The 14,452-nt window shown below is 43.4% G+C and overlaps 1 protein-coding gene and 1 pseudogene across 1 annotated transcript in view; one reads left to right on the forward strand and one right to left on the reverse strand.

Moving 5' to 3' along the window:
* Positions 1–4,714, reverse strand: part of Serpinb6 (serpin peptidase inhibitor, clade B (ovalbumin), member 6) — a 22,927-nt gene extending 18,213 nt beyond the window's left edge. The window contains exon 1 of the mRNA XM_013016687.1: positions 4,626–4,714. The gene's annotated coding sequence lies outside the window, so the exon portion shown is untranslated. The remainder of the gene's footprint in view (positions 1–4,625) is intronic.
* LOC105985890 lies at positions 3,951–14,224 on the forward strand (annotated as a pseudogene).
* Positions 14,225–14,452: the final 228 nt, after the last annotated feature.

Genomic DNA, 14,452 nt, shown 5'->3' on the forward strand with positions numbered 1-14,452 from the left:
ATACATATACATATATGCACACACACACACACACACTCACACACACACACAATGGAATTCTATGTCTCCATCAATTATAGTAAGTGAAGTAAGCCAGACCCAAAGAAACATAGGTCCATGGTTTTCCTTATTTGCAATAACTAATACATGTGTAGGACAAACAGAAAAGGCCAAAAGATAGGTACATATGACCATATAAGATGATGCTGAGTGAGATGAACCCCAAGATAAGGACACAAATATCTTTTTTTCTTTCTTGCTATTGTTTCTAATGTATTTATAATGTACAATGTAATTTTTTTTGTTTCATTGTATGTTCCCCCCCATGGTATAACCCCCGTTTTCACTGTATTTGATGTTGGTGCCCTGCATCTTGTATATACACTTCTCTAATTCGGGGAAAGGAAGGGAAAAAAACAAAATGCTTAAATAAGGATACAGGATGACCCATTGTAACATTGAGATGTACAAGACACTATGTTGAAAACGAACTTTACAACATCGGTTGGGGGTGGGGGTAGTAGTTGAGGTGGGAGGGAAGGGATGGTAGGGGGAAAACAAAGGAGGAGGCAACAATGCTCAATGGGAAATATACTCATTACCATGATTATATAATATAACCCCTCTGTACAGCATTTTTACAATAAAGTACAAAAAAGAAAGAAAGTAAGGCTGTCTGGTTCATAGTGATTGGACCACCCATTCACTCCTAAGCATGTCTATGGGCCTTCTGCCTTCAGGCCCACCTTCACTGGAATTTACAAGATCTGAGTCAAAGAGCAAATTTCAGTTTCTTGTAGCATGGGGTCTTTCCTTTAAATGAAATACTAATTGGGTTTCTATGTATCTAAGCTAAACAGTCCAAAATTCTATTACCTAACCTGGCTCTAAGACTGATATTTTCAGGTATTTTAGGCTGCATTGTGCAACTATAGTACAACTATTGTACAACTATAGTATGCCCTGGTAACTTACAATAAGCAAACTGTTCTAAAAAGAAATCCTAAATGGAATGCAAACATCACTGAATTATTTTGTGCCATTTTAAAGCTTATCTCATTTGCCTCATCTAAGCTTATTAATGGATGTGGATTTTTTTAAATAAACACCATTATTTCAATTAGCTAATGTTTGTCTTCATCTTGGTCTCAAATGGTCCTAACTTGGCTAGTTAGAATCTCTTTAAATGGATTACTTTATCCTGATGTACTGATCTTGTTACAGCAACGACAGGGCCATGTTGAATTTTTCTAGTCCAAGGACTAGTTTCTTTCATTCAGCAAATGTAACAGGGTAATGTAACATTCACCCTGTAACAGGGTGCTATGTCACAGCTCACATTACTCACTCAATGCCTACTCACGGCTTTCTAAGTCCCCACACTTTCTTCCTCCTCCTCCTCCTCCTCCTTTCTTCTTCTTGCCAGTCCTTAGGGCCTGGGCCCTGTCCCTGAGCTTCTTTTTGCTCAAGGCTAGGACTCTACACTTGAGCCACAGTGCCACTTCCAGCTCTTTCTGTTTATGTTGTACTGAGGAATCGAACCTAGGGCTTCATGCATGCTAGGCAAGCACTCTACCACTTAGCCACATTCCCAGCCCTTAAGTCCCCACTGAACATTGGTTCTGGAGCTTTGCTGGAACTGTGGTTCGCTTGCAATGCGTCCCACCTTTCATCTTAATAAACTTTAAAAAGGTGAAGATTATGGTCTTATTAAAGAACAATCTTTTTAAAACAAGTCTCGCCTTAAGATGTTATTTTCCCTACCTGATTCCCAGTAACTGTGAGCAATTAGCATTCACATGGATCATTTAACTGATAAAATTATAAGAATTTTTAAGGAATCACTATGCTTTTTTCTTTGGCAGTACTGGTTTTGAACTCAGAGCATTCTCCTTGCAATGCAGATGCTCTATCACTTGGGTCATACCCATCCTTCACTGCTTTTGCTATTCTTAGGATAGGGCCTCATATTTATGTCCATAAGACCACTGTTCCCACGTGGCTAGGATGGCAGGTTCATGCGACCATGCCAATCTTTTATTGATTGATATGGAATCCTATTTTTTTGCTGGCTGGCCTCAAATCCTGGTCTTCTTTATCTCTGCCTCCTGAGTAGCTAGGATTACCACTAAGTAGCCAAGTCTTACCACTATCCACAGTGGTAATCATTGGTTACTGGAGACATGGGTTCATATTTTGTTCTTACCTTTCTCTGTGCAGTGTGCGTGTGTGTGTGTGTGTGTGTGTGTGTGTGGTTTAACATGCAAACAGAGGAAATATACATTATTTGCTTATTTTGGTGTCTTCTTGGGTAATTCCAGGTCCACTGAACTAGGAAACATAAGCCCTGTGGTCCTCCATGGGTTTGTACAATGATCATTTGTATGCTCTTAATATCAGCTATGAGGAAAAAAAAATGATCCTGTGTGATCTAGTTTCATCCTGCTGTTACTGGTGTGTGATGCCCATAATTCACTGAGGTGTAATCAAGGAACTTGGATTGAAATTAGTCCTACATACTTTTGGGGGGAGGGGCAGGGGCTTGGACTCTGGGCTTGGGCACTGTCAGCTCTTCAGCTCAAGGCAAGGGCTCTACCACTTGAGCCACAGCACTACTTCTGGTTTCTGGTGGTTTACTGAACATAAGAGTTTCACAGGCTTTCCTGCGCGGGCTGGCTTTGAACCATGATCCTCAGCTCTCAGCCTCCTGAGTAGCTAGGATTACAGGTATGATCCACTGGCACCCAGCTTATATACTTTTAAAAATAATTGTTCTTGGATATGAGGAACAGTAATTAATACCTGACGGTACCCAAATCCACCGGTGCTCAGTTCCATTATATGAAATAATGCAGTGTTTTATAACCTATGTACACCCTCCTGAGTACTTTAAATTACCTCTAGATGACTTACCCAATACAAAATAAGTGTGCTTCTTAAATAGTTGTTATATACCATATTGTTTGAGAAATAATGACCAAAGAAAAAGGTCTGTATATGTACAGATACAATTCCTCCCCACTGTCTCCTTTCCTCCTACTTTGAGACAGGGTCTCATAGCCCAGTATACTCTGAATCTTCCAGTCTTGCCCTCTCCAGTGCTAAGATTTCAGGTTGGTACATGATCATCACACCTGGCTTCTCCTGCAATATTTTCTATCCGCTGTTGATTTGCAAGCATTGTGGCCTGTGGGCGCTGTAAATGCAATCCAAGGGTACAAAACCTGCAAGTATGGATGGAGAACCAAGTGGACTTGGTTTATTGAGCCGAGTATGACCTAACATGTACACTTTCTCCATGATGGCAATGCCTCATGATGGATACAATTACTCAAAAGTAGTCATGAAGCAGGGGGACACACCCCAGACACAGATAGCAGCAGTCCTTATGATGGATACAATTACTCAAAAGTAGTCATGAAGCAGGGGGACACACCCCAGACACAGATAGCAGCAGTCGTTTGTGTCAACTAGAGTGCACATTAGTGAGCCCTAGCACCACATGCCTGCCCACAGCATCTGATCCAAAGCTTACTGAATAATTCAGATCCCGAGAGGCTAAGCCACGCCAGGAAGGAAGCAGGCATCCTCCAGGCGCACTCCCATCACCAGCACAACTGCCTCTCACCCAAGCAAAAAAGACTACACCTCACGGGCTTCTCCTCACATTTCCTGCACCTGACACCAGGTGAACACTGACTTCTGCTTCTCAAACCTGAGCACTAAAGGAGAAAAGGTAGAGAGGAACATAGCACGTTGGTACAGCTCTAGCAAGTATAAGGCCCTGGGTTCCAAAACAAACAATAAGGGGGAGGGAGGAAGGAATTGACTCAAATGCCAAGCACACAAACGGAAGCATAATTAAAACTTTCTTCTTAGCCTTGAAGACACTATTTTGTACATTTTGCCTGCAGTGAATTTAATTGGGGGGAAAAGGTACAAGATCTGGAATGGTCCTCAAGATCATCTTCGCGGGCCTGAGGCTCTGGACAGGGCTGCGTTTCGAATGCAGGCTGCCTGCCATCGGAGCCCCGCGTACATTCCGAGAAAAGGCGCTTGGGGGAGCCAGGCAGGCCGCCCGAGGCACCGACCCTGGCCTCGGGGCCACCCCTGGCCGAGTCACCGGCCCACCCCCTCCGGTGTCCCCTGGGGAGGGAGGCGGCGTCTGCGTGGTGGCGAGGTGGGGGAGGAGGTCGGAGCGGAGGGGTGGGGAGCAGGGCGGGGGTGGGGGTTCGGGGGATACCGGGCCCGTGGTCACCTGTGGCCAGGAGTCCTGGTGCCGCACCCCGGCCGGCTCCGGGTCGCCCCCATCCCACTCTGGCCGCCTAATCCCTGGGCGGGGGGGGGGGGGCCTGTGTGCGTCACCTTCCGGCCCACCACTCACCCCGCGTCCGTCGCCGTCCGCTGCGGCCCCGGGACTCCGGCGGGGAACCCGAGCCGGGACAACCCGAGCCGGGACCGTGGGGGTCACGGCCCCGAGCGCCACGCCCCACTCTGGGGAGCCCAGGCCCCGCTCCCTGGGCCCGTGCGCCCCTCGGGCGCCCCGCGTCCCCGTCCCCGGCGTCCCCGCAGTTGGAGCCGCAACCGCCCCCCGCGCGCCGGAGCAGAAGGCACCACACACCTACCCTGGAGTCTCAGCCGGGCTGGAGCCAGAGACCGTGGAGTGTGAGCGTCCGAAGCGCCGCGGGCCTCAAATACGGACCGGGCCGAGCGGGCGGGGCAGGGCCGGGCCGGGGCGGGGCGGCCGGGCGGCGGGCGGAGTCCTGGGTTCGGTCTGCGAGGCCGGGCCCGAGCCCTCCCGGGGCTGCGGGGCGGGGATCGCGAGCCGCGAGGGCTGCCCCGGGACCCAGGTGAGCACAGGTGTGCCGCCGCCCTTTGACCGCAGTGCTCGCTCCCTTCCGGTCTACTTGTGTTCGCTAGCTTCATGCTCTGAAAAACTAGGGCGAGGAACACACAGAGGCCGGGATTTCTGGGTGTTTTCCATTGGGGGATGGGGAAGTCACGGAGCTACCCCACCAGCTTGTTTATTGTGCCCTTAGTGGGCATAAATGTGCCCTTCGTGCCCAAAAGAAATGGAAAGGCGAGGGGGAGAGGGAGAGAGGGAGGAGAGAGAAAGAAGAGTTTTAGCACCTGTACTGAAGGTAGATTGTCAAGACCTCATGAGTCCCTGGATTCTATGCCCAGCATCGGAAAGAAAAGGGCAGGGCAGGGTAGGGCAAAGTTCAGGTGATCACTGCCAGTGTCCTAAGAACAGGTTGTAAGATGATTATATGGAAGAGAATGTAAACGCCATCCACCGTGTGGCAGCAGCCCTGGAGAGCAAGAGCACTGGATTGGGGAAGAATGTTAAACAGACTTTTTTTTTTTTTTTGCAAAAAAAGATGAATTTATTGGAAGGGATCTAGAGAATAACATAAAATATGACGAAGAATTTAATTCTTTTTAAAATATATTTCATTGTAAACATACTGTAGAGGGGTTACAGTTACATGAGTAAGGTTATGAATACATTTACTATCAAGCATTGTTACCCCCTCCTTTGTTTTCCCCCACCATCCCTTTTCTCCCTACCCCCTACTCCTCCCCCCACCCCCAAATTGTAAAGTTCGCTTTCAACATAATGTCTTGTACATCTCATTGTTACAATGGGTCAACCTGTATCTTTGTTTCAGGATTTTGTTATTTCCCTTCCCCTCCCCAAATTAGAAATATGTGTATACAAGATACAGGGTACCAGAATCAAATACAGTGAAAACAGGGATTATACCATGGGGGACAAACATACAAAAGAAACAAAAAAAATCACATAGTACATTATAAGTACATTAAAAACAACAGCAACAAAGATAAAACCTTTTGTGTTCCTATCTTGGGGTTCATTTTGCTTAACATCATCTTATATGGTCATATGTACATAGCTTTTGACCTTTTCTGTTTGTCTGGTAAGCTTATCCTAGACATATACTAGCTATTGCAAATAAGGAAAACCATGGGACCTATATTTCTTTGGACCTGGCTTACTTGACTTAATAGAATTTTTTCCAAGTCTTTCCATTTCCTAATAAATGAGGAGGTGTCATTCTTTCTGGTGGAGGCATAGAATTCCATTGTGTGTGTATACAATATGTATATACATATACATTTTATTGATCCATTCATCTACTGAAGGGCATCTGGGTTAGTTCCATATCTTAGCTATGGTGAATAATGCTGCAATAAACATATTTGTGCTGGTAGCTTTAGTGTGGCCTTGTTTGTGATGGTTTGGGTAAATACCCAGAAGTGGGATTGCTGGGTTATAGGGGAGCTCTTTGTGTAGTCTTTTGAGGAACCTCCATACTGCTTTCCAAAGTGGTTGAACAAGTTTACACTCCCACCAACAATGTAGTAGGATTTCCTTTTGATTACATCCCCTTCAGTTAGATTTCTTGATTATAGCCATTGCTGGAGGAATATCAATACCAAATTTCAAACTCTACTACCAAGCCATAGTAATCAAAACAGCTTGGTACTGGCACAAGAACAGACCTGAGGACCAATGGAATAGAACTGAAGATCCAGAACTGAACCCACAGACCTATAGCCACCTAAACTTCGATAAGGGAGGTAAAAAAAAATAGAATGGAAGAAAGACAGCCTCTTCAGTAAATGGTGCTGGCAAAACTGGTTAATCACCTGTAGAAAACTAAAGTCAGATCCTTATATATCACCCTGCACCAGAATCAACTCCAAATGGGTCAAAGACCTTGAAGTCAAAGCAGACACCCTGAAAACATTACAGAAAGGAGTAGGAGAAACTCCTAGGACTCCTTGACACAAGCCGAAATTTTCTTAATAAAGACCCAGAAACACAACAAATCAAAGGATGGACAAATGGGATTGCATGAAATTGCAGAGCTTCTGCATGGCAAAGGGCATAGCAAGATCAATAGAAAGCCCATGGATTGGGAGAGGATCTTCCCTAGCAATACAATGGACAAGGGTCTCATATCTAAAATATACTTAGAACTCAAAAAAATAAATCCCCCAACAACAAATCCTCAAAGAAACAACTGCCTAATTAATAAGACTTTAAGAGAGACTTCTCTGAAGAGGAAATAAGAATGGCCAATAGACACATGAAAAAAATGCTCAACTTCTCTAGCCATAATAGACAGCCTTAAAAGTAGTATCCGTTTTGGGGGCTGGGAATGTGGCTTAGTGGTAGAGTGCTTGCCTAGCATGCATGAAGCCCTGGGTTTAATTCTTCAGTACCACATAAACAGAAAAAGCTGGAAGTGGCACTGTGGCTCAAGTGGTAGAGTACTAACCTTGAGCAAAAGAAGCTCAGGGACAGGGCCCAGGCCCTGAGTTCAAGCCCCAGGACTGGTACATACACAAACATACGTATATGTGTATGTGTGTATATATGTATACATATATATATATATCAGTTTTGGAAAGCTCAGACAGCTTTCTGCCTGCTCAATCCTTGCCCTTGGACAAGGTTTCTCAGTAATTGAGTCATCTTAAATTAGGGACATTAAGGCACGAGAACATTTGTGGGGCAGGGTAGAGGGCAGATTCCAAAGTGAACTAAGAGCCTAGAGCTAAGAATAAGCTATCATAAGCATCCTACTGCTAAATAACTTGAAATTCTCACCTCTCTTCATTATGCAGAAGCAGCTAATCATAGTTTTAACCTTACATCCACAAATCCTGAGTAAACATTGAAAGAAAAATATCCTGTATAATTGATCCTTAAACAAAAAGGAGACCTCAGTAAAGGGGACTAAAGATGAGCTTTAGTAACCTGGTGCCAATGGCTCTTGCCTGTGTAATCCCAGCTACTTAGTGGAGACCTGAGGATTACAGTTGGAAGCCAGTCTGCAGGAAAATTCATGAGACTCCAATTAATCACCAAAAAAACAGCTGGAAGTAGAGCTGTGAAAGAGCACCAGCCTTGTTCAGAAAAAGCTAAGGGACAGCACCCAGGCACTGAATTCAAGCCCCAGTATGGGTGGTGGGGTGGGAAATAGGTTTTTCTGCCCTAAAGAAACATCTTCTAGCCAGATAGGTGGCTCATACCACTAGCTACTCAGGAGACTGAGATGTGATTATTAGGGTTCAAAGTCAACCCAGGAAGCAAAGTACATGAGACTCTTATCTCTAACCACCAAAACTCTAGTGGCTCAAGTGGTAGAGTACTAGCCTTAAGCAAAAAAAAAAAAAAAAGCTTGGGGACAATGTTCAGGCCCTGAGTTCAAGCCACAGGACAGGCACCAAAAAGAAAAGGGAGCTGGGGGGAAAGGAGAGAAAAAGAAAAAAGAAACATCTTCTAAAAGGAAGTACTTGGAAAATTCTCAAGCATCAATTCCTTATGTCAATTGAGGAGACTTGGTATTTGGAAGCTTCAAATTTATTAGATCCAAGACCTTAGACCCAATGAGAAGAGAGTTGTCACAGCAAATGAATAATGCCAGATGCTGAAAAGAAGGTGCATGTGATCTAACAGCTGAAAACTGACTTGAGACTTATAGTGGCATTCCATAAAGGATTGAGTGCACATTACATTTCTGTATATATGTATAATTCTAATTCTGCCTTTCTAGCATCCTATTTTTTATCCTTGCTGCCATATGCTTTGCTTCCTGCTTTAATAAAACTTCCTGCTGGGTGACAGTGGCTCATGCCTGTAATCCTCCCTATGCAGGAGGCTGAGATCTGAGAATCTCCTTGGTAGAAATGTCCATGAGACTCTTATCTCCAATAAACTACTCAGAAAAAGCTGTGCTCAAGTGGTAGAGCACAACAAGGCTCAGGGATAGTGCCCAGGCCCTGAGTTCAAGCCCCAGAATCAGCAAAAAATAAAAATAAAACTTCCATAAACTCCATACCTACCCACCTTCATGTTTTAATTCCTTTTTGTGATGTCACCAGTTCAGTGAGCATCAGTGTCATGACCATGCTCCTCCCCCGCCCCCCACTGCCACAAGCTAAGTGCCCTGAGTTGAGGTTCATGCCCTCTGGGAACCTGTCTGGGTTTGACTCTGCCCCAGTTCCAGGGGGGTGGTGGCTCCCATAACATTTGATTGTGGCTCATATGGGAATTTGAATGAGTCCAGTGACACATGGGCGATGTTGCCACTTGAGGCAGGTACTTCTTGCTTGCAGAGGCTAATGTGGCATTATGTAGCACTTAATGTATCCCTGGCTCCTCTAGTAGATGGCTGGAGCAAACCAGCCTCTACCTCAGTTTTAATTTTGGAGGTAATGAGACCCTTATTCTCTACAATCCTTTCCACCCCAATTTTGTTAGCTGCAAACTTACTCTCCCTTTGCAAAAAGAAAATCCCCTTCACAAAATAATTCTTCTTTTGCAAAATTAATCAGTGTATGTAAAAATTGCGTGTCTGTCTGTAGGTATGTATGTATAATTCTAATTCTGCCTTTCTTACCAAAATAGAATTCTATTATTTATCCATAGTTCTACAATGTACTTTTTTCATTAATATGTTTTTGTATATCCCTCTGATTTAGTACATAGATATCTTCAGCATTCTTTTTCTTGGCTGCACAGTATTCCTTTGTGTGCCATTTAGATTGATTTCTATCTTACTTACAAATAATGCCGCCATGGATAACTCCTCAAATTGTAGTGCACATTCAAATCATCCAGACATGGTGCCAGTTTAGTAGCTCCTGAGGTTGAGCATTTCTAGTAAGTTTCCCTGTGCCTCATTGGGCTGGCCCATAGACCACATTATAGTAGCAAGAACTTACTGTGAATTATTTGTATTCATGAAGAAATATCAATAATCCAAGTTCCTAGGATTCTAGAAAGGGGATTGCCATGTCAAAAGAGAACTACACATATTTTTTGTTAATTGTTATCAAATTCCCCTAAGTAGAGGTTGTATTATTTTGTCCTTGACACAGGTTCAGTGCCTAGTCAAATAATCATACCTCTGAATCTTGATCCAGGCCCATTCATGCAGGTACTTGGAAAATCCAGGGCTTTCTTATTATTATTATTATCTTTAAGTAGTTGTACAAAGGAATTTCAATTCAAAATATCAGTTTATGAGTACAAGGCATCTTGATCAATGTCACCACTTCCCTCATTCTTCCCATCTCTCCCAACCACACCCGTTTCCTCAATCTTCCCAGCTCCATTTTCATGTATATTGCAATTGCATTCTCCCCCTTCTCTCCATTCATCTGCGTGCCCTTTCAACCTCACTCTCTCCATACACACACCTTAAGTGCCAGCATTCTGATCTTCAGTATTTAGACTATAAGCTATTTGTTCAGAGGAGTAACACCATTAGAATTCTCCCCTGTATAAACTATATTCAGTTAATACATTTATGTACATGTGCATATAACCCTGTATATATTCACATATATATTTATAAATTAGATCTAAAGCCAGAAGCCCATGGCTCATGCTTGTAATCCTAGTTAGTCAGGAGGCTGAGATCTGAGGATCGTGGTTCAAAGCCAGCCCAGGCAGTAAAAGCAGTGAGACTCCAATAAACCACCCAGAAAACCAGAAGTGGCACAGTGGCTCAAGTGGTAGAGTGCTAGTTTGAGCTGAAGAGCTGAGGGACAGCATTCAGGCCCAGAGTTCAAGCCCCATGACTAACAAAAAAAAAATTAGATCAAACTTCTACATATGGGAGAAAATATGTATTCCTTGTCTTTCTGAGACTGACTTACAATTTTTTACAGGATCATCCATTTCTTTGCAAATGATGTAATATTCTTCCTGATGGATGAGTAAAATTCATCTATCTATCTATCTATCTATCTATCTATCTATATATATATACATAAAATATGATAGATATATATGTACATAAAATGGGGTGCATTTCTTGATCCATTTGTCCATTGAAGGGGATCTTGGCTCATTACTTAACTTGGCTGTGGTGACTAGTACAAAAGTAAACATGGTTGTACAAGTGGCTTTACTGTGTCCCAATAGGTAATCTTTTGGGATAATTGAAAGCTTTCATTTGTAAGAGTTGTTGTTTTGTTTTGCTTACTTGTTTTTAGACAGGGCCTCACTATGTATCCTCAGCTGCCTTTAAACTTCCAATCCTACTTCTTCCACCACACCAGTGCTGGGATTACAGGCATGAACCAGCATGCTGTACTATAAAATGCAGTTTTAATAAGACTTGTCAGTTTAGCCAGAAATTCCCCATCCTAGATACCTTATCACTCTCATTATCTGATTAAGTTCCTTATTTCCCAATATTTCCTGATGATGTTGGTCACCCTGGCTTGTCTTCAGCAATTATCCATAAATCTAATTCTGGATTTCACAGAAACCACTTAGCCCCAGTGTTTCATCTTCGTTATTTTCCATCCATCATCCCACACACTGCTCCTTGGCTATAAATCCCTTATTGTTCATGCTGTAATGACATCAAGTCCAATCTCTCTCCCATGCAATAGTGCCTAATACCTGTTTCAAAAATCCTTGCTAATGTTTACTCTGCTTAAGAAATATTGAAGTGGCACTGTAGCTCAAGTGGTAGAGTGCTAGCCTTGAGCTGAAGAGCTGAGGGACAGCACCCAGGCCCAGAGTTCAAGCCCCATGACCAACCAAAAAAAAATACACACACACACACACACACACACACACACACGGGGAAGGGGGGAGGCAGGGGGGGCGATGGGAAGGGATGGGAAGGGGAAACAAAGGAGGAGGCAACAATAAGAAATGTACTCATTATCTTGCCCATGTAATTGCAACCCCTCTGTATGGTATTTTCACAATTAAAAAAAAAAGAAATATCATTGAGGGCTAGAGGCAAGGCTTATGTGGGAGTTACTAGCCATGAGCAAGCCTGCTAAGTAAGTCCAATGGGTACTGACAAAAGAAAGTAAGTATCATGGAATAATTTTTGTTTTTAGTTTTATTTTTTATGCTGATATTGGGAATCAAACTCAGAACATCTTGTTCTTGCTTAGCTTTTTTGCTCAAGATGGCTCTCTGCCACTTTAGCCCTACCTCTACTTCTGGCTTTTTGCTGCTTGAGTCTATCAAGTTTTTCTCCCCCAGCCAACTCCTAACCAAGATCCTCAGATCTCAGCCTCCTGTGTAGCTAGGATTACAGGCTGAGCCACCAGCACCTGGCAATAAATAATTTTAGTTTTAACATCTCACCAGCTATATTCCCAGTTTTACTAATGTAGTTAATGGTAAAGTTACTGCCAAACCTTGGACTGATACCTACCTGATAGAGGAACACTATCCTCGGTGTTCTAGTTAACTAGAACATTAATGTTTCTTCTTTTTGGTATTGTTATTTCATAATAAGGTGGGTATTGTGTTAGGTTTTGGTTTGTTTTTGTGTGTGTGTGTGCTGAACCCAAGTCCTCATACATACTAAGTAGACGGTGTAACATTGATATATTTTCCAATCTGATTTTTTTATTATGAGTAGTCCTAACTTTTATTTCTAAAATTTATTTTCATTGTTTTCCCAGTAGTGTTTTTTTGTTTTTTTTTTCTTTTTTGGCAGGTGTTGAACTTAGAATGTTAAGATTGCTTGGCAATCTTGGGTGGTCTTTGTGCATTATACAAATGGTTGCCCTCCTTGAGCAAAGAGCCAGTGCCCTATCAGCTAGCTGTGCAAAAACTACAATTCTCCTGTCCTTGTGTGCTTTTCTGATCAATCCAGAGATGTGCACCCAATTCCTGAGCCCTTCTCTTCCACAGGAGCTTGGGAAGACCCCACTGAAAGAGGAAATCCTGGGTGAGCCACAGAGGGAATTCAAGTCCACGTCCTTGACATGGTAGCCAGGCTGGAGTCTGAGTGCCTGACATGGCAGAGCCAGCATGAACCTGGGAGCCTGTCTCAGAATAATAGCTTCTGTCAAAATGTCAACAGTGTGTTGCATGCAAATGGTACTCAGGCTGGAAAAATCACACAAGGCACCTTGGAGATACCTGACATTCAAGTGAATCCTGTGCAGTCTTTGGATTGTGGATCCTCAAGAGCTACCCATTCTCCTATAGGACACCCAGCCTGGGATGATGCTCCTCAGGGCTGTCCCACATTGCCAGCAGATGTGAATTTCTATCTGGACAATGCAGAATTAGAACCAGCTCAGCAAACTTCGATGAAAACCAGAAACAGGTATGATATGGAAATGACAGATGAACTTGATGGATTACCTTTTTCTTCTCATACCTGTTTCCAAGCCACTGATCTTCCCACAGATGCTGTGAGTATATAAGTAGAGAGGAGAGAGCTTATGCCCCTTACTAGCCAAAATCTTGAGCAGAGAAGATAAAGAAGCTTTGTGCATTAGCATCACTATGTCCAAGGTAGAGAAAGACCAGCCTACTCTTTTCAGCACCCATGAAGAGCCACCTCCAGGGATGTTGTGGGGTTGTTGCCACCTGGTCAGCACAGTTAGACTATTCATGGATGAATGAAAGCACAGCACGAAAATTCTCAGAGGCCAGCAGCTTGAAGATGCTGTTGATGCTGCCAGGGAATCTGATCTGAAAGATGAATCAGTGAAATCCTTCAAACTAGCAGTTTCTGAGGGAGAAAATACACAATGCTTGAGGCATTGAGTCAGAAGAAACAGATGTCTCATGACTTTCTGAAGACCAGGTTTAAAATCCAGCAGCTCCTGGAGCCTTGGCAGTACATGGCATATCTGCTAGACCACATTTCAGTAAAAATATTCAAGTTACTTTCCACTTGGAGTTTAGCAGCCCTTAAGTGTACCTGCTGCTATTTGAAGTTTATCATTGAATACTATAACAGCAGGCTAGCCAATTACTGGGTTCAAGATCCAAGCTATAGCGAAGATTCTTGCATACAATACAAGAAAAATAGGTTAAATGGAATGTGTCTCTGTGCCAGTGGCATCCCAAGCCCTATTGCCAGGCCTTGCCCTATGGGCCTGGGTAACTGGTTGTACTGCCATCTTAGGATTCTCATAGCTGCAAGATAGAGTTTCACAATAATCCCTGGGTTCCTGCCTGCCAATCTTTAATAAAGCAATCCATAAGAAAGCAAGAGGGAGTGAAACTAAAGAGGATTTCCGAAGTCTATGTGAGAGCAATGTAAAGACCAAAAAATGGCAAATGCTTAAACTGTTCAGGAGAGCGTTTCCTGTCAGTGCTCAGTTGAGGGGACTCTGTACTCCATCAGGACTGACAAATGGTTACCAGCTGTACAAGAAAACTGGTCTCATGGTTTTACAGTAGAGCCCCAGGGTGGGATCCTACAGCTCGGCTCCCTTAGCTGTGAATAAGTTATGCCTGTTTCCCCATCAAATCCATCCCCAAAGGATGTTCTGAGGAACTCACTCCAGGCTATCTCCAAGCAGGGACTCTGGGAATGTTTTCAGCACTGGTACCTCATTTGAAGTAAGCGAAAAGGAAATTCAAGCCGTTGGATGCAAAGAAAAAAAAAAAACAAAAACATGTATGCTC

Source organism: Dipodomys ordii, unplaced genomic scaffold (assembly GCF_000151885.1).
Source record: "Dipodomys ordii isolate 6190 unplaced genomic scaffold, Dord_2.0 Scaffold32, whole genome shotgun sequence".
NCBI lineage: Eukaryota > Metazoa > Chordata > Mammalia > Rodentia > Heteromyidae > Dipodomys > Dipodomys ordii.